The sequence below is a fragment of the Dromiciops gliroides genome, chromosome 4 (genome assembly GCF_019393635.1).
Source record: "Dromiciops gliroides isolate mDroGli1 chromosome 4, mDroGli1.pri, whole genome shotgun sequence".
NCBI classification, from domain to species: Eukaryota; Metazoa; Chordata; class Mammalia; order Microbiotheria; family Microbiotheriidae; genus Dromiciops; species Dromiciops gliroides.
This window is the reverse complement of record NC_057864.1, coordinates 491,262,174-491,282,848: the sequence shown is the minus strand read 5'-3', so window position 1 is coordinate 491,282,848 and position 20,675 is coordinate 491,262,174.

Here is a 20,675-nt window from a genome sequence, read left to right as displayed (position 1 = left end):
GAACTACCCTGTTCCTGTTCAAGATGATAGCAACATGCTTGACATCCCCAGCTACCCTCAGGATCCTTCCCTCCAGTGCTTGAACAATCTGTGAATCTTCCATCTGTTTTCCCCTTCTCCCCAAATAAATGTCCTTGTCTCATGAAAGAAAGAAAGAAAGAGAGAGAGAGAGAGAGAGAGAGAGAGAGAGAGAGAGGGAGGGAGGGAGGGAGGGAGAGAGAGAGAGAAAGAAAGAAAGAAGAAAGAAAGAAAGAAAGAAAGAAAGAAAGAAAGAAAGAAAGAAAGAAAGAAAGAAAGAAAGAAAGAAAGAAAGAAAGAAAGAAAGAAAGAGAAGAATCTCCCTGATGTTTAGGACAGATTAGCAGAAGAGACTGAAGTCAGGGTGGCTGGTTTTGTTGTAAGAATTGTTTAGTGTAATATCTGCATGGTTTTTATCTAATCATGTCCACATGGAAATTGCCAGACCCCTGTAAAATGGAATACACTATCTTCATCATCGCCAGCATAGCCTCCCTTTCACAAGGTACAGATATTGAAAGAATAAGGCCAGAATGAAATGGATGTAGATTTGATTTTTCATGGTCTGGGCTTTTTGTAAAATTGCTAAATCTTTCTGAATCTATCAACCCAGGCCATCTTTCCACTGCACCAAGCTAGTCCCATGACCATGGGCTGTTACTCAGCTCAGACAGGCAAAGGGCACCTCCCTCAGCCTCAGATTCCTTATCTGTAAAGTAGGAAGTATGTTATCTCCATCACCTACCTCACAGCATTGCAATGAGGATAGAATGAGGTAATATCTGTAAAGTGCTTTGCAATTCTTAAAACCTTAGATAAATGTCAGTATTTATGAGCACCATGAGGTCAAGTTTTTGTCTTGTATCTCCCAGAGGACCCAATAGGAGGACACAATACATGTTGACATTGGTAAGTGACTCTTGATTGGAAGATGGAGGGGAATCAGGGTCTTCTCAGTGAAGCCTTTGTCTTTGTGCCTTCCAAGATCTGTTATTAACCAAATGAATTGCCATAGATAATGACAGATCCAGAGAGATTTAGCATTGCACAGCAATGAACAGGTCTCCTGGACTCTCTTGAGACTCGAGAGATTAAATGACTTGGCCAGGATCTCACAGCCAATATGTATGAGAGGAGAAATTTATTGGAACCTAGGTTTTACTAATACCCAGGCTAGCTCTCTTTTTATTACACCAAAATGCCAATCATAATCTTCATTATTATCATCACAAGCACTTCTACTGCTGCTGCCTCTCATATTTATTGCCCCTTGTGACTTTATACACTAAACCACACCTCCCTGCCTCCACTTCCTTATTTTTATTTTTGTGTCCCTGACACTTAATACATTGCTTGGCACATAGTTGTAAATGTTTTTATTCATTCATCTATCCATTTATTCATGCACTCATGCACTCATGCATTCATTCGTGCATGCATTCCTGTCCTAATGTTCTCTAATTCGCCATTACTCTGCAGTCCCACAGATAATAAACACATGTGGCCCAGACATTCATCTAAATGGGAAACATAAAACTTGCACTGAGATAATAAAAGCATTCGCCTGGGCTCCTTCTTCTTAAACAGCTGGACAACGAGAAAGAAGAAGCCTGTCTTGTGTAAAAGCCTCTGAGAGGAGGTTAGGGACAGAGGGATCTGCCCACTGCTAGGCTCACCACCTCCCTCAAGTCCCAGGACAATTGGTGACATGCATTAGGGAAGCCTGGCAGTGCCCACAGCCTCCCTCTCCCAGTGACCCTTCCTTCCCTGGTTTATGCCTCTTGTCTGCTGATAACTCAGCCCAGCCTCTTGGCAGGAATGTTATGGCTCTGGCCTCTGCTGCTGGAGGCAGGCTGACCTTTGTCCCTGTCCTGGGCTTCCACAGGTATTCTGGAACCCCAGTGGGGAGGCACTGCTGCCTGCCCTGAGTCAGCTGTTAGAAGTCAGCAGTCCTGCTTCTCTGGAAGGAGCCAGTTCTCTCTTTCAGTACTTCATGGATGTGTGGGCTCACTCACAGACAACCCCTTCCATTAGGGCAGACTGAAACCCATCCATGCCTATGAGCCCAGTCAACCAGTTACCATTGCTACTCTTAATCAGTCAATAGGCATTTATTAAATGCCTACTCCATGCCAAGCACTGTACTGCCACTGGGCATACAAATACAATGAATGAAACATGTCCTTAGTTGAATGACATGACATTAGATTACAACAATAATGTAAAAATGAGGAAGACAACAAAGACATATACACGTAAGTGAGAATAAGTATAGAGAGAATCATTGCAAACATGTACAAAGTAGATCCATCCAAGCCAGTTTGGGGGGGAGAACACAAGAACGGGGCCATCAGGAGAGGTTGCCCCTGGAAGATGATGCCTCAACACCTTTGAAGAAGACTGCGGCTCTGGAAGACAGCCATGAGGAGGGAGCTTGCTCATCTGGGTCCTGCCTAGCTCTAATGATACTCCAGATACTATTGAGATTCAGTCAATTGTTAGCTCTTGCCAAGTCCAGCTCCTCAGCATCTCACAAAGATGGTTCCTTCTCTCTGCTCCCATTTGGCATCACTTGAACACAGGCCCTCAAGACTCCTTTCCCTGTACCATTTTACCAGCCTTCTATTTGGTCTTCCTGCATCTAGTCTCTCTTCTTTCCAAACTATTACTAACATAACCACAAAACTGGTGCCGCTGGGATTTAGGAGGGGCCGTGGGGCAATGTGGTTAGACATGGAGCCGACCTCAGATTCAGGGAGACTGGGGGTAAGCTCCCCTCCCAACACTGGACAAGTCACTCAGCTGCCACTCTTTATAAATAGAAATTGCATTGGCAGAGGAATTTACCATACTAGGAATTCTCTTTAACCAATTAAGTTGCAAGTCTAACCCCCAAATGAAAAATACAATCAAACAGTATTGTGAGATTTAAAATTGGATACAAGAGCATTAAATTTCCCTTTAACCTTTCCTTTATTTATCTCCCAGACCAGTAAGTAGAAGAAGCCTGTGATCTTTAGTTAGGTCTTTTATTGTTTGGGAATTACAAGGTGATGTTGATTAGAGAGATAGGAAAGTAGAAGTACAAACAAATAGTCTTAGATCTAAGCTTAGTCTATATTCCATATAGAACTCACCAAAAACCCAAGGCCACCTCTGAGGCTGAGAACCAAGTCAAGCAAGTGCTGTTACAGAGGACCCGGCCAAGTCGAACCTGAGTCAGCGTTTTTGTGTGCAGAGCAAACCAGCAGTCCAGGAGATCGGGAAAAAGACCTCACTTCTGTTCTCTCCTTGCCTTTTAAGCTTGTAACCCAGAAGCGGAGTGCTTAGCAGACATACTGGCGGTTCTTCATGGTCTCCTCCCCGAAAGGGTGGTCCTTCAAAAAACTGGTGTCTTTCAGTTATCGCTAAGTGACTGTTAAAAAAACTTTCGCTTTTTACCACAGTATTTATCAGCTAAAACACAATACAAATAATTCCTCATGTCCCCTGGATATCACAATGAATTTATTAGACTAAGCATAGAGTGCAAAATTATATGCTGGAAGATGTCACTGAGTAATTTTGGATCAGAACCCTAATTCCCGGCACTTCCAGGGCGGAGCCAAGATGGCAGAGGAAAGGCAGTGAGCTCCCAAACTCATGACATGATCGCTCCAAAAAACATCCAAATAAGGTCATAGGACAATGCTCGGAGTAGCAAAACTCACAGAAGAATGTGCTGAAATCATCTTCTAACTAAGAAAAGCTTGGAAGGTCAGAAGGAGGGAGCTGCTGTGCTGATACAGGAGTCGGACCCAACCCCACAGTCACCCTGACACAGATCCAGTCCCAGGAAGGCCTCGCCAGAGAAGGAGACCCCCAGAGCCTCTGAATCAGCTGAAGCACCAGTGTCGTCTGGAAATAAGCTCACAGTCTGGCGAGTGGGCTGAGCCCAGGGCAGGGGAGAGACTACAGGGGTCTATGCTGGTGCTAAGGCAGAACTTGGATTTTATACCCCTGCTGAGAACCAGGAGGTAGTCTGTAGAAGTGGCCCAGGTGGGGGAGGGGCACAGACTAGGAGCTGACAACCACAACACATAAAGCTGGTTGATTAGCAAGTTGGTCTGGGGTCATCTAAGGACCAGAAAACAGTCCAGGCAAGGGAAGAACCTGATTCTCCTTAAATCATACCACCTGGGACTTCTTAAACTTGGGATACTGCAGCCTGGAAACAGTGCCCCACTTTAAGGAGCTAAAAGTCTAGTAAAAGAAAGGCAAGATGAGCTGACAGAGAAAGGTGAGGACCATAGAAAGTTTCTTCAGTAACAAGGAAGACCAAGGGGCACCCTCAGAGGAAGATGTCAACATCAGGGCCCCTATATCTAAAGCTTCCAAGAAAAATACGTATTGGTCTCAGGCCATAGAGATGCTCAAAAAGGACTTTGAAGATAAAATAGAGAGGTAGAGGAAAAAATGGAAAGAGAAATGAGGGTGATGCAGGAAAGACATGAGAAAAAAGTCAACAGCTTGAAAAGTCAAATGGAAAAGGAGATACAAAAGCTCTCTGATGAAAATAATTGCCTAAGAATTAGGATTGAACAAATGGAAGCCAGTGACTTTATGAGAAACCAAGACACAATAAAGCAAATCCAAATGAATAAAAAAATAGAGGGCAATGTGAAATATCTTCTTGGAAAAACTGCCGACCTGGAAAATAGGTCCAGGAGAGATAATTTGAAATTTATTGGTCTACCTGAAAACCATGATGAAGGAAAGAGCTTAGACACCATCTTCCAAGATATTCTCAGGGAAAATTGCCCTGAAATTCTAGAAGAAGAAGCTAAAATAGAAATTGAAAGAATCCACCAATCACCTCCAGAAAGAGATCCGAAGAAGAAGAAAACTCCTAGGAATATTATAGCCAAATTCCAGAGCTCTCAGGTCAAGAAGGAAATATTGCAAGCTGCCAAAAAGAAAGAATTCAAGTACTGTGGAGCCCCAGTCAGGATAGCACAAGATCCAGCAGTTTCTACATTAAAGGACCAGAGGGAATGGAATAGGATATTCCAAAGGGCAAAGGAAATGGGATTACAACAAAGAATCACCTACCCAGCAAAACTCATCATTATCTTTCAGTGGAAAAAAATGGGACTTTAATGAAAAAGAAGACTTTCAGATATTTGTGATGAAAAGATCTGAACTGAATGGCAAATTTGACTCAAATATCAGATCCTAGAGAACCATAAAAAAAAAATGGAGCTGGGGTCGTGCAGTGGGCGACTGTCTTGTGTCTGAGGCCAGGATTTGGCTGGGATCCCCCTGGGTCCAGGGGTGATGATTTGTCCACTGTGTCCCCTAGCTAGGTGATGACATCTTTAGGGTTAAATTGAGGGGTGAAGGGAATTTACTGGGGGAGGGGGAAGGGCAGAAGCAAAATCCTACATGAAAGTAACAGGAAAAGTCTTATGGAATGGGGGAAAAGATGGGAGAGGAGCAGGGCAGTAAATGAATTTTACACTCATCAGAAAAGGCTCAAAGATCTTAAACTCATCAGAGCTGCATCAAGGAGGGACTAACAGACACACCCAACTGGGTGGAATAATCTATTTAATCTGGGCAGTAAATGAGCCTAACACTCATCAAAAGTGGCTCAAAGACCTCAATCTCATTAGAATTGGCTCAAGTAGGGAATAATGTACACACTCAATTGGGTGGAGTAATCTCCATAACCCTGCAGGAAAATAGGAGGGAAAAGGGATAAAGAGAGAGGGGCAAAAGAAGGAAGGACAGAGTGGGGGAGGGGACAGACAGAAGCAAATCCCTTTTGAAGAGTGATAGGATGAAAGAAGATGGATAATAGAATAAATATCATGGGGAAGGGAATAGGATGGAAGGGAAACAGTTAACAATAGTAATCATAAAAAAGAGAAAAGGGGGAAAAGTTGTACAAAAGTTGTACAAAAAATATTTATAGCAACTCTTGGTGGAGGCTAAGGATTGAGAATCAAGGGAATGTCCATCAATTGATGAATGATGGAAAAAGCTGTGTTATATGATTGTAGTGGAATGGTCTTGTGCTACAGGAAATGACAAACAGGATGATGCCCAAAAAACCTTGAAAGACTAATGAACATCGATGTATAGTGAAGTGAGCAGAGCTGAGAGGACATTGTGCGTAGTGACAGCAGTATTGTTCAATGAGCAATTGTGAATGACTTAACTACTCTCAGCACTGCAATGATCCAAGACAATCCCAAGGAACTAATGAGGAAGCTTACTATGCACCCCTATAGAAAGAACTGATAAAAAGAACACTTGTGGATTGCACATATATAACCTGATTTCGATCTTGTGGAGGGGGAAGGAAAGGGAGTGAGGGAGGGAGAAAAATTTAGAACTCTAAATCTTATGAAAATGAATGTTGAAAACTACCCTTACATGTAAATGGAAAATAAAATAAATGTTTTTTGAAAGAAAAAAAAAGAACCCTAATTCCCATGGCTTGGGGGGGCATCTCCTTGTTGGGGTGAGATACAATCACTCCCAAGTGCATCTTCCCCAGACCCTGTGGCCATAGAACCTCTTCCCAGGGGCCAGCTTCTTCCCTCCCCACACCTCAAGGAAAAGGGTGAGGTCTATGCTCTTTGGGGTACAGCCATGTCCTTGAGGGGCTTCTCCACCAAATCAGGCTGTCCTCCTTGCCTCTGACTGCCCCTACCCATGTTCCTAACAGTTATGGCTGAATTTGGTTCAGGTCTGGGCAGCTAACTTTGTACCTCCCCCCACACTTTTATCTCCTCTTCATGCAATTGCCTTCGACAACCCAAGGGACTCATGTAAGGACATTGCATTACCTCCCACCGACCTTTGGTGAAGGTGTATTTAGCAGTGATTGGGGCCCGAGGCTCCTGATGGCCTCCCACTCCAGGAGCCTCCTCTCAAAAAAAGAGACTGGCCTCCAGCCCCCCAACAAAGCCTTCCCATTTGCATCTAAGCATCCTTCAAAGGAAGAAGGCCCAGGCCTGGCATTCCTACCCTCCGTGCACCCACTGACTTGGAGTCCTATTCCTGGCAGGCAGCCTGGGTCTTCCTGCAAGTTTCACAAGAAGAAACAAATGCTCATTGACAAGTTAATTAAACACCTGAATACTGAGCTTCACAAGAGCTCCTGTACTGAGACTATTGGTTGTCTGGGGTGGTCATCTTCCCTGACCCTTGACACCCTGCCTTGTGCCTCTAGTCCCCTTCAGTCTGCAGTATTAGATGTTCCCAGTCCTGGCATCCAGGAGACCTGGGACTTGACTCACTGAGTGACACTGGACTATTTCCTTAACCTCGGAGATGTCCAATTTCATTATTTGAAAAAGGGGGGTAATAATACCGTAGTTTTTGCCTTCCTAGGAGGACCGAGGTTCCACGGAGCCTGTGGAGATAAAATGAACTTCGAAGTATGCAATAAAGTCTAGAGGGAGAAGCCCTCCCCCCTTCCCTTCCACCACCAACACTGACCCTCAACCAACTGACACAGAAGGATGAGAGCCCCAGGAAACCAGCATTCCCCAGCATCTGGGACCAGCTTCCAACGCCTGCAGAGGCATGACTGGCAAGAGTCTCTGATTTAGTCATGTGTCATCTAGTTAAATTCAGCCATATATAGGCATAAATGTTCGTGGGTATGCATCCATGTATATACACATGTATATACCTATGCATGCATAGATACTTGTACATATCTAATTGCATCTATGTGTGTATCTGTGTGCATTATAGAACAAAATCAAGCCTCCTGTGAGGATACACCCTCCACCAAAGGCCCCCAGCACCTGCTGTATGTATGGTGTTCATCTTCCAGGCCTGCTCAAGGCTACAAGAAGTGATACCATTTGCCCAGAGTCACATGGTTGGTTTGTGTCAGAGGTAGCCCTTGACCCAGATCTTCAAAGAAGGCTGTGGGTATCTGACCCCAAGCTTCTGCAAAGAAAACTTACTAACAGTGTGGACTGCCCCAAAGTGGAAGGGGCAAGCTCCCCGTGACTGGAGGTATCCAAGCAGAGGCTGAGAGGTCACTTATACATGCCTTGAAGAGGGGATTCCTGCCCAGGTTGGCTTTAGAAAAGACAGCCTCAGAGACCCCTTCCAGCTCCAACATTCTATAATTGTGCCTTATTCAGAACATCTCTGTCTTTTTTAACCAGTCACTGAAAGGATGCTAATTGTTTCCTATCTAACATGTACCGTAATGGGCTGTGAGAAAAGACACCACAGGCCTTGATCTCATGGAGGTCACTCATCAAATTCAAAGAAAGTACAGAAGAGGTAGACAAATTACTGTGAGATCAGAGAGGGTCATTTAACCTCTCTGTGCCTCCGTTTCTTCATCTGTAAAGTGGGGATAATGATATCAGCTAGCTCCCAGGGCTGTGAGGCTCAAATGAGATATTAACTGTAAAGCAGGTACAGGATGAGGCTCACGGGGTCAGACAGGGCCAGCACTGTGCTTTATTTTTATTGTATTTCTTTGTGACAAGGTGGTGATCTACAGTCATGGATGGGAGGATGGTTATGAGAAAATGACCAGCCTGCCTTTTGAAAAGCACCAATAAAACAGTTTTTAAAAGGGAAAAGGGATGGAAAAGTTCAGAACCTTACAACTCTGAGGGGTTGGGAAATTTCCCTGCAGAGTTAACTGACTTCTTTTAAAGAAAAGTTCTTGTATTGTCCCCATAAGCCACCTTGACCCTGACCCAGAGCCCTGGAAAAGATGAAATGTAGACTTGGCACATGTGGAAGTAGATTCAGAGTCTTATTCTTTTGAGCTGCTGCTGCCATCCTTAGCCATTGGCATCTGCCCTTGATAAATATGGATCCTGTCCTTGTCTCTCCTCAACCAGCCCTTCAGATGACAGTATAATGACTCCAACAGCAAAGGCAGGGGACAGGAGAGCAGTCCTCAATATTTAAAGGGCTGTCATGTGAAGGCAGAGTAGTTCTGTATATTGTGCCCAGCTCCATGAAAAGTGCCCCAGGCCAACAGATCAAGGGGATGCCTGGCTCCTTGCTCCTATATTCTATATTTTTAATCATTGTGATTATTTGCTATTGATTACACAATCAGAGATTTAAGACTCAAAGGAACCTTAGAGGTCATGTGGTCCTCTTAAAATATTGGGAAACTGAGGCCCAGAGAGGACCAATGCCTAGCCCAGGTACACACAGACAGTAACTCTCAGAAATGAGATTTGAATCTGCATCTTCTGACTCACAGGCCAGGCCTCCTTCCCTTGTGCTCTGATTCTGTCATCTCCAACAAGCTGTGGTTTCCACCTATTAGCAAGTGAGCTCCCAGGGAACAAAGAACCTCCCCTCTACCTGTACCCCCAGAGCCCAGTATACAGTAGTCACTTCAAAAATGGGTTTCCATTCCATTCCATCACCTAAACAGGGATTATACATGAATGTATTATTCAAGACAAATGCACGATCTCCGGCTTCTGTCCATTGGGGTCATGCTTGGGAAATTAAAAGTCATATTTTAAAAACAAACTAAATTCTTGGGTTAGGAAAATAATTCTTCTCAGGGAGAGGGAAGGCAAAGACATATTTCCAAAACAAACTCTCCATATGGAACAGTTAACTTTGGTTTTAGAATATCAGATGCTCACACACAGTCAAAGGTGATGGCAGTGACCACAGGTAAAAGAATCCTTGACTAAACAAAGGACACAAATGACCATAAAAGATGAAACGGATCATTTTGGTTCCACAAAATTAAAACTCTTTTGCAAAAGCTAGTTAGAATTACAAGGCAAACAACTGGGAAAAAGTCTTTGTAGCCAATTTAACTGATATAAGAGTATCATAAAAGATATCTCGTGAAGTGATATAGATGAGAACAAGAACTATTCCCCACTAAATGGTCAAAGGATTGGAAAAGACACTTTTCAAAAGAAGAAAATGGAAGTTATTAACAACCATATAAAATCACTTTGACTAATAATAAGATAAATGAAAATTAAAACAACTTTGAAGTTCATTTTCATACTTGCTAAATTGGCAAAAAAAAAAACAAAGAAAAGAAAAAAGGAAGACACCGTTGCTATACTTCCATTTCATCATATGGCCAAGGATACTTACCACTCTGGTACTGGAGGGCTACAATGTCCTTTCTCTCTTTGTGAAATCCTCACACCACTCCCCCTGGGCATTGTGTCTATTCTAGATAAATAGGGTCCTTCAGCTGGGCTCCCTGATTCTTTTTTTTTTTTAAGTAGGTCAGCTTGAGATTCTAAAGATCCTTTATTAGCATGGGAACTAAGAGAAATTATTTTTCCATACAAAAACACACATTTCCATTGGGGAAAAATATTATGATCAGGATTGACTTTTATTTTTGTTCAGGTTAATTCTTAGGTTTTTGATAGTTTACATTTCTAATACAGAAAGGTAGAGGGAATCATATTCCTTGTTTTTTGTTTTTTTTTTGTTTTTGTTTTTGTTTTTTTGCAGGGCAAAGGGGGTTAAGTGACTTGCCCAGGGTCACACAGCTAGTAAGTGTCAAGTGTCTGAGGTCGGATTTGAACTCAGCTCCTCCTGAATCCAGGGCCGGTCCTTTATCCACTGTGCCACCTAGCTGCCCCAAATCATATTCCTTGTAATGAAAAAAGAGAAAAGGAAGACCAAAGAGGAAGATGGGAATTTTGGGAGGGGACTGTAGGGAGAGGACAGGTGTACTGATACATTCTCAGGGAATCAGTGAATTAGTCCAAATTAGAAACTACTCCAAAAGTCACTAAACTTTGACTCCTCTTTGGCTACTTTGGTACTACTCCTAGATTTAAATCCCCAGATCAGTTCAAGAAAGAGGAAGAGGATGCATCAAGACAAAAATATTTATAGAAAAATTTCTTGTGCCAGCAAAGAACTAGAAACAAGGTGGGTGTCTATTCACTAAAGATGACTGAACAAATTATGTAATACTATGCCATCATCAGAAATGATAAAGGGCATGAATTCTGAGAAATCTGGGGAGACTTTCCTGTAGGAATGCAGAGTGAAGTGAAAAGAACCAGGAGTACCATTTATACAGTGCCCATAAGAATGTAATGGGCAGGGGCAGCTAGATGGTCCAGTGGATAGAGCACCGGCCTTGGAGTCAGGAGTACCTGAGTTCAAATCCAGCCTCAGACACTTAACACTTACTAGCTGTGTGACCCTGGGCAAGTCACCTAACCCCAATTGCCTCACTTAAAAAAAAAAAAAAAAGAATGTAATGGGCTGAGGGGAGTTAGGTGGTGCAGTGGATAAAGCACCAGCCCTGGATTCAGGAGGACCTGAATTCAAATCTGGTCTCAAACACATGACACTTACTAGCTGTGTGACCCTGGGCAAGTCACTTAACCCTCATTGCCCCTACAAAAAAAAGAATTTAATGGGAAACATCATCAGATCACTGAAGAGGAGACATACTCCTCACCTCTTGGCTACAAGGCAAAGGATAAAAGATTCAGAAAGAGGAAAGGCCAGTGTGTTTACTTCTTTTTCTGGACTATCTTCATATATTAGAAGTGTGATGTTTAAGATCTAGCCTAGAGTTCCAGCCTGGTTGGGTTCTTCCTCCAGGAGCCTGCTTTAATCAGGAACTCCTTAACAAGCTGATTGTGGAAGCTTTTTATAGGTCTGGAACAGAGGCGGTCCTTACACACTGCTTCAAGCTGATTGGTTGGCATCCTCCAAATCCATTGGCTTTGAAGGTGTTCTCAAGTTGAGTTCACAGTCTAGTTTCTGAGAACAATACCTTCTTAAGGGCTAGCCAGGTGTGATTACAATCCAATTAACTTGAAGTAGGCTTAATCAGCAGTCAATGACTCTCACTTGATTCGATCAGTCTTGATTAATCTCCAGGTGGGTCTTTGAGCATCTGCTAAATCCCATTATTTCATCATGGAAGAGAGTGATTTTATGGTGGTGGGGAGATTAAGTAGGTGGAAAATTGATAGGTGACAATAGTGATGGACAAAAAAAGGAAGAGAAATGTTAATAAAACTTTTTAAAATACATAGAAGAGAATGGAAAAAAGCTTAGGAGAAGGGAGATAAGCAAAAACATATTGTTACTATTATGTTCACATTAATATAAACTTTAAAAGAAATAAAACTGTACTTCAAAGTTCATATTGCATTATTATCTGTTCTTAACATATCAAAAAGTTCATGATTTTTCATGTTTAAGTTCATAATATACTACCACTCTTCCACTTTGGAGAAGTGGAGCCACCATCCACTCCAATTTATAATTTGGCATCACAACAGGTGCAGCTGTTACAACTTAACTCAGAATTCTAGGAGCAACCCTGAGAGCCTGGGTCTCTAGAATTGTGATTCATGAGCCCCCACCAGTGCATTCCCCATTTCAATCAGGCAATAAACATCAATTAATTTTTTAGCGAAGTGCATATTTACTAATGTAGTATGGTAAGAATAGATGGTACCAAACATTCCCCCTAAATTAGGGATTCATTTTCCAATGAATAGACACAAAGTCTCTGTGCAGAACATCAGTGAACTTAAAGTAAAAAGGGAAAGTGGCAAACATACAGACAAGACATACGGCCAGAGGGAAAGATCACAACTCCTGCCTAGTGGAATTTACTTCTCAAGTCCACAACCAACATTTTTATCAGGTACATGGGGCTGAACTCCCTGGATCTCTTTCCTCCCTCAGATACAGTCTTTCTGTATTGCCTGTGTCTATGTTTGTCCTCAATGTATCTCTCTCTGCTCCTGATTAAATATACTATCTTCAACGAAGTGGTCATTTAGGGGTGTTTAACTTTCCCTTTGGGCTCCCTGCCCTGGCACATTTGCTGCCCCCTGCTAAAGGCACAAGGATGCGTCCTCAAAGTTCTCCTGACCCTTAAGTCCTCTATTGCTTGGGCACTTCACCACTGGATTGACTCATTGGGTTCCCATTCCCAATACCTCCTCCCACCAACTTGGCTAGCCCCCTAGGGCAGTCTGTGCTTGCCTGTGATGCAGAGTCACCAGAGGAAGAATTCGAAGCCCAGGCTGCTCTCACCCCACTGCCTAGAGAAAGCTGACTTGAGGATCTAGTTTTTTTTTCCAAAAGGAGCCCTGAGCTTTCCGAGTATCTCCCATTAGCCTTGGCAGGGCCCTCCGTGTATAAAGCAGGCCTGAGGATTAGAAAACACGAAGGTGCTGGACTAGGTGATCTCCTGAGATCCCTTCCCACCTCTGACAACTTGGATTCAGGGTCTATGAATGAAAAGGTTCTTAGAGGAGGAGAAAGATCTTGGCCAACCCTATACAAAAGGAGCTACAAGCTACAGCAGGTGCTACCGGCTGGTGTCCTGCTAACTGACATTGCCAAGGACAAGGACCAGGCCACTGGCGGTGGAGGCCTGCTGGACTCAGGCAGAGGTGTTCCACAGTTCCCTCTACTCAGTACTTTCCCTAGACTGAAGACAGGCAAAGGGAACCAGTGTGAATCATGAGAGACATTCTCCCAGCAGAAATGATGTGAAATGACAGGGAATCCACATGGACTTTTGAGAAGGAAGCCAGGAGGGGCAGAGACTAATAACGTGGGAGAGAGATGGGGTCACCAGTGCAGAAGCACAGTGAGACTCGCCTGGGCAGAGACTGCCTAGCTGAAACCCACCAAGGGGGCGAGATAGAAGGCAGTGATTCCCCATTTCTCTCATGCCCAGTCCCTCCCTCACAGCAAAGTGGACATGTGCCCATCTCCCAGGAGGGGATTTATCTCTAATTCTTAAAAGTTTCTTTGTCTTTATGTTGACTTTTTATTTTGAGAGCTGGTGATTGTGACAAACATGGTTAACCTTGGCATTGCTGATTTATGTGCATCATTGTTCAAATGCCAAAGGGAGGGGCCATGGGTGAGTGCAGAGAGGTGTACTTTAACATTGAGCTGTACTTTTTGTCTTTAAACCAGTAATCAGTTGGCTGGGGGTGGGGGGCTCACATATTAAAAATAAAAGTATTCATTGACTTTTACAAATTCCTAATACACAGAGAAAACATTTACACTTAGATCTGTCTAGAAAATGGGTCAGCAGTGTTTGGGGAGCTTGGGAGAGTTATGTCTAGCACAGTCGATATTTGGCTTAGGTCTTTTACCATCATCCTTCCTTTCCCTACCTTGCTTGGTAAAGGTGTTGGGGGGTGAGGGGAGAACTTTCCTAAAGAGGAGGTACCAAGGGAATGGGCAGTTAGGTGGTGCAGTGAATAGAGCACCAGACCTGGAATCAGGAAGACCTGAGTTCAAATCCAGCTTTAAACACTTACTGTGTGACCCTGGGTATGTCACTTAACCCCATTTACCTTGGTTTCCAAATGGCAAACCGTTCCAGTGTCTGTACCAAGAAAAAACCCAAATGGGGCCACAAAGAGTCAGATGGGACTGAAACAATTGAGCAACGTTAGCTGAGGGACAGCCCATAGAGACAGACATCCCCAGTAAAATAAGGACAATAGGTCACACTACTCATCCACACGGTACAGGCTGGTACCACCTACAGCTGTTTCCCTGGAAATCCTGAAGTGCTGGCTCTCTCATATCTCATCTCCCTCCTTTAGACGTTATGTATTCCCACGTTCACCAATGAGGATGACGCCCCTGCTCACAGCAGTTCACAGAGGCAACTTGGTACTGTGACTGGGCCTCAGACTCCATCCCCAAAGCTGATGAGCCCTTTAACCCTGAGTGCTTCACTTCCATTTTTGACCCTCAGGAAGCTCTCTCAGACTGACTTACTCAATAATGGACCAATGGAATAAAAATAAATAAATAGATAGATAGATAGATAGATAGATAGATAGATAGATAGATAAATAGACAGACAGATAAATAGATAAATAAATGAATGAATGAATGAATGAATAGATAGATAGATAAATGAATGAATGAATGAATGAATAAATAAATAGATAGATAGATAGATAAATAGATAAATAAATAAATGAATGAATGAATGAATGAATGAATAAACAAACAAACAAACAAATAAATAAATAAGTAAATAAGTAAATAAGTGAATAGATAAATAAATAAATAAATGCAATAAATGCTAAGAAGGGAGTAACCACACAAAATGATTTCTCTCGATATTCTCTCCTGGTGACCTCATCAGCCTCTGCATTCAGGTCTCGACGCTCTGTGGATGCGAAGAACCCAAACTGGCCTCATTGCCTTTTCCCTTAAGCCTCCCCCCCCTCCTCTATTCCTCTGGAAGGCAGCACCACCCTCCCATCCATCCCTCAGCTCACAACCCAGGCTTCCTCCTAGAAGTGAATGGGGATGCTGGAGTTGGGTGTTCAAAGCCCTCCATGACCTGCCCCCTCTGACCTTGCCTCACACCCTGGCATACACCCCTCCATCCAGTGCCCCTGGCCTCCAGGATGATCCAAGAACAATACCCTCCTCCTCTCCACTGTGGGCATTTTCTGTGGCCATCCCCCTCTCCTCAGCTCCTGCTACTGACCTCCCCGGCTTCCTTTAAGTCCCAACTAAAATCCCACCTTCTCCAGGAAACCTTTCTCAAGTCCTATTAATTAACTCCAGCGTCTTCCTTCTGCTCATTATTCCTATCTATCCCACATAGAGCTCATTTGTATGGATTTGTTGGTTCTCGTCCCTCCATTAGATCACAAATTTCTTGAGGGCAAGGATTGTTTTCTTTCCTTTTGCTTTTTTGTATCCTGAGCTCTTAGCCGAGAGCCTGGCACGTAGTAGGTTCTTCATGAATGTTTATTGACTGACAGTAGGCAAATGATGAGAGACTGAGCCAGGTCCCAGTGGCTCAGTGTGTCTGAGCTGAGCAGGAGCCTTGTGTGAGAGAGATTAGGGAGCTGAATCCACAGGCTGTTGGCAGCAGATGCTGACGATCCGCCTCCAGCCCCATTTTTCTAGCCACGAGTGCTTTATTCCCCTTCAGACAACTTTACTTTCCTGTCAAAACGGCCTCCTTGCAGGTCCCAGCAGCCCACGTCCCACCTCCCATCTCCAGGGCTGGGCCTTGGAGCTTCCTGGAATCCGGATCATCCATTAGGGTCCAGTGCAACAGCACGTTCTGAAGATGCTTTTCCTGATCCTCTCCTTTGGCCTTTAGGTCCCACCCCGAAGGACTCAGCACATATTATATGTTTGTAAGTACTTCGGTGGCACCATCAATAGAGGACTGGACTGGGGGTCAGGGAGACTAGAATTCAAATTCTGACACAATCACTGTTTGCTGTGATTCTAGTCAACTCCTTTAACCTTCCCCAGACTCAGTTTCCTCATCTATAAAACGGAAGTGATTACACTTACCTACAGAATTGTGAAGATTAAATGAAATAATATTAAAATATTTTGCAAGGGGCAGCTAGGTGGCACAGTGGATAGAGCGCCTGCCCTGGATTCAGGAGGACCTGAGTTCAAATTTGGCCTCAGACACTTGACACTAGCTGTGTGACCTTGGGCAAGTCACAACCCCAATTGCCTCACCAAAAAGAACAACAACAATAAAAAACAAAAGCTTTTGCAAACCTTTAATAGCTACAGCAATTCTATCTCTCTATTAGTATATGGGTACCCACTGATTCCTACATCTTCCCCATAAAATATAAACTCCTTGAGGACAGGACCTCCATTTGTATCTTTGTATCTCCAGCACCTAGCACACTGCACTGCACATAGTAGGCATTTAAAACATATTTGCTGAGTGAATACATTAGTTCTGATGCTCTGGAAACTGAGGCACAGAACACTGCAGTGACTTGTCTGAAGTCACACAGCATAGGCAAAGCTCACAGAACTGCACAGTCTCAGTTGTAAGAAAGGGCAACAGACAACACAATGCACTGGGCAAGGGGTGACCCAGCTTCACTGAAGGAAGTCAGTCCAGCGAGCTCTGGAAACCTGCTCCCTCTGAGGTGACACATTGCACTCTGGGACCCCTCAGACTTGCAGGAAGTCGCTCTTGATCCAAAGCCTATTATCCAATCCAGATCTTCTGATACCATGGCCAGTATTCTTTTGCTGTTGCCTCTTGAGAAGCCTGTGCCCTGACAATGATAGGAAGTCATGTAGTAGCTATTAGTGAATAACTATCAGCGAGCCTGGAAAGTGTCACACTATTATTGCACACTGTGAAACAAGGGAAATAAAGAATCTCTCTACCCTGTCTCTGTCTGTCTGTCTCCACTTTTCTTTTCCTCATTCCTTCCCCAAGTCTCTCTCTTCTCTTTTCCTCCCTCTCTCTTCCTCTGCCTTCATCATTGTCTCTGCCTTTCTCCATCTTTCTCTCCCTCTCTTCAATTCCCTGTTTCTCTTCCCTTCATCTCTCCTTTACTTCATTTCTGTTTTTTCCTTCTTCCCTCTTTCTGCCTGTCTCCCTTCATCCCTCTCTCTGTCTCTTTATCCTTTTTTTGTCTCTGCTTCTATCTCTTTCTTTCTTTTTTTTTTCCGGTAAGGCAATTAGGGTTAAGTGACTTGCCCAGGGTCACACAGCTAGTAAGTGTCAAGTGTCAGAGGCCGTATTTGAACTCAGGTCCTCCTGGATCCAGGGCCAGTGCTTTATCCACTGCACCACCTAGCTGCCCCACTTCTATCTCTTTCTTATCCGTTTATCCACTGTCTCTGTCTCTGTCTCTCCATCTGTCTCTGTCTCTTTCTATCTCTGTCTGTCTCTGCCTCTGTCTCTCTGTCTCTGTCTCTGTCTCTGTCTCTGTCTCTGTCTTTGTCTCTGTCTCTCTCTCTCACACACACACAACACACACAACCTTAAGTGTGTTACTGACTCTCCTGAAAACTGCCACTGGGAAAGCAGAGGTAATGCTGAATCCCAATAAACAAACAGCTGGGCTCTTATTTTCATCCACAAACTACAAAGAGACATCTCTCTGCCTCAGGGCAGGGGGTGGGAGGAAATCCTGATTCAATAAATGACAAGTCTTCTTGAAGGAGAAAACCAGCCCTGTGGCCTTCTCTGACCTTCCCCTCTGTCCCTATTGTGTGGAGCCTCAGGAAATCAGGAAGGCAAAGGCCTCAGCTGCTGTGTGGGTGGGGAGGGAGTCAGCAGAAAGAAAACCATGGAGCCGAGGGGCCCTGGGAAGCTGGGGAATGCGATGTGGAGTTTGGGTGCTGGAAAAGAGGAGAGTGACCACCTCTCCCGTCTTCTGTCCTCCACTTTTCCTTTTGTGTGTAAGGCGGGATCTTGGAGTCTCAGCAGTTTCTTGGCACATCCTTCCCTGGGTCTGTGAGTGCATCGGGAAGCCTCCCTCCCTCAGGCCAATGGCTCCTCCCCCCAATGCACCTCCGCATCCTTTGGGATTTGTATCCATGCTGGACCATCAGTGTTGCTCGTGTGGGCCAAGTTGGCCCAGAGATGTTCTCTCCAATTTGCTGGTGGCATTTTTGTGTTTCATGGATTCTACAGCCACATGGGCACTACTGGGGGTGGAAGGGGGCACGCTCTCCGTGTCTTCATTTCTTGGCCGGGTCACCTGCTTTTCCAGTCATATGGATCTTTCCTCACATCCCTTAGGCCTCTTCTGGCTTCTGGTCATTGTCACTAATATGCCGGCATCTACTTAGCCCACCATGCTTTTTTCCATTGCCTTTTGAATTCTATGAAATCCTTAAGCACAGTTTCTTGATTCATAGGAGACAGGCATTGCTGAGAGACTTTCTCTTTTTTTTGTACATTCTTTTTTTAGGGAGACTTTCTTTTTAATGTTTAATGGTTTTAATGGAAGGAAGGAGGAGTTTGGGTTCATTGAGAGGTGATGGGTAATTGTCCAGTCCTACTCATTTTGAGATCCAGTTCATTATCTGACTTCTGGGCTTATCCAAGTCAATGTGCAGATGCCTTAAGTCCTCCCAAAAGAGACTGACTTAGCGATGCTTACATACCTTCCTCCTTCTTCCACAAAGAGTCCCTTCTATCTATAACCAGGAGCCTTCACCTGGCATCTGTGATGTTTTTAAAAGTTTGATAATTGTATTTCTAGATAATTGGTATTCCTCATAAGCCTATGTATTAAAGCATGATTCAGAGGAAGGGGCCAGCCTTCTAACTGCCAGAGGGGTCCATGACACCAAAAAAGTGAAGAAATTAAAACCTTGTTGCTTGATGGATGGATTGATTCTCACCTGCCATATCAGGCCTTGGAACAGTCAAGGCTCAGCTCCCAGGCTTGCTGGAGTCTAGTCATCTGGGACCACAGGAAATAAACCCTCAGTGCTCCCTGAGGAGGGATATTGGGGCTACCTGGAGTCAATGACTCAGCCCTCAGGAGAGTGTTGGGGGTACTTCTGGTCCCCTATGGAGGTAGGGGATGCAGTAATCCTTCATATAGACTCTTGCCTCCCACCTCAACCTCAGAAGACTTGGTAAAGTTTAAGTAGACCACAGACTCACCCTGAAGGAACTCACATCTGAGGATGAACATGTTGAAATCTGGAGAAATGAGTCACTGAGTTTGTGAGTTGTAACTACCACGAAATACCACATGTAAAACATTTATTAAGCACCTAGTATGTGTGGTTAGCACTGTGTGGACACCAGTGGTAGAGAAAACAGCTTAGATGAGATCTGTTTCACAGATTTTATCGAAAGACAAGTCCTAAATCTTAGGTTGATATAGTGAGAAGGGATGATAGAGTTCTTCTAGGCCAATCCCCTTATTTTATTGAAAAGAAAACTGAGGCCCAGAAAGATGAATGATCTTGCCTGAGGTCACACAGGTGGTATAGAGCAAAGGAGGTGGCTGAACCCCATTCCTCTGATTCCCAGTCCATTATTCTTCCCAGGGCACCACATGACCCCCTCCCCCCATAATGCCTTAGGGGAACCACTGGCAATTTGGAGTTTGAAATTGAAAGTAACAAGAGCAGGATCTATTACAAAGTGTATTCATGGGCAGCAGATTTAGTTATACTGCCTAGGTCAGATCAAACCCTGCTCAGGGGAAAATCAGCAGGCAGGTTTCTTTTGTTTTTAATTGAAAAAAAAGCAGCCATACAGAGTCAAGAAAAAACTGGACATGGAGTCAGGAAGGCCTGGGATGAGTCCTACTCCAGATGCCCAACAGCTGTGAGGCCTTAGGCAAATCACTTAACCTTTCTGAGGCTTTCCAAAGTCATGGTAAAATTCAGAGAATCCACCACAGGACCTGTTATGAAACAAGGCTCTATTCTCGACCTTCCCCCAACTGTGTCCTAGGTTCATGATGACACACTGAGTGTCTTCTTTACTGTACCGTGGAAAAGGCAGTGAGGGGCTAGTTTCCCACATTCCAGTCTTGGCAATAGGTTTCTCCACAAGGACATCCAAGCCCCAGTCTAAGTGTCAATACAAGTTTTTCTGCCTTAAAGGTCTTTATCAATGCCCGAATTAGAAGGAGAAGAGGAAGGCATTCTTTTCTGCTTTTTGACCAGGAGTGAAGAAGGGTTCTCTCCCCTCTCTGGAAATCCTGGGAGAGAAGTCCTCATATGCTTATTATACAGTAAAGAGGCTAAAAGGGGAATCAAGCTGGTCTTCTCTCATCAGCATGAAACCAGGAGGCTGGAAATTATCTTATGATAGTGGAAAAAAACAACTAAACTTGCTGATTATTGAATGATTTTATTTCAAGGCTTCTTCTCTGATCTCC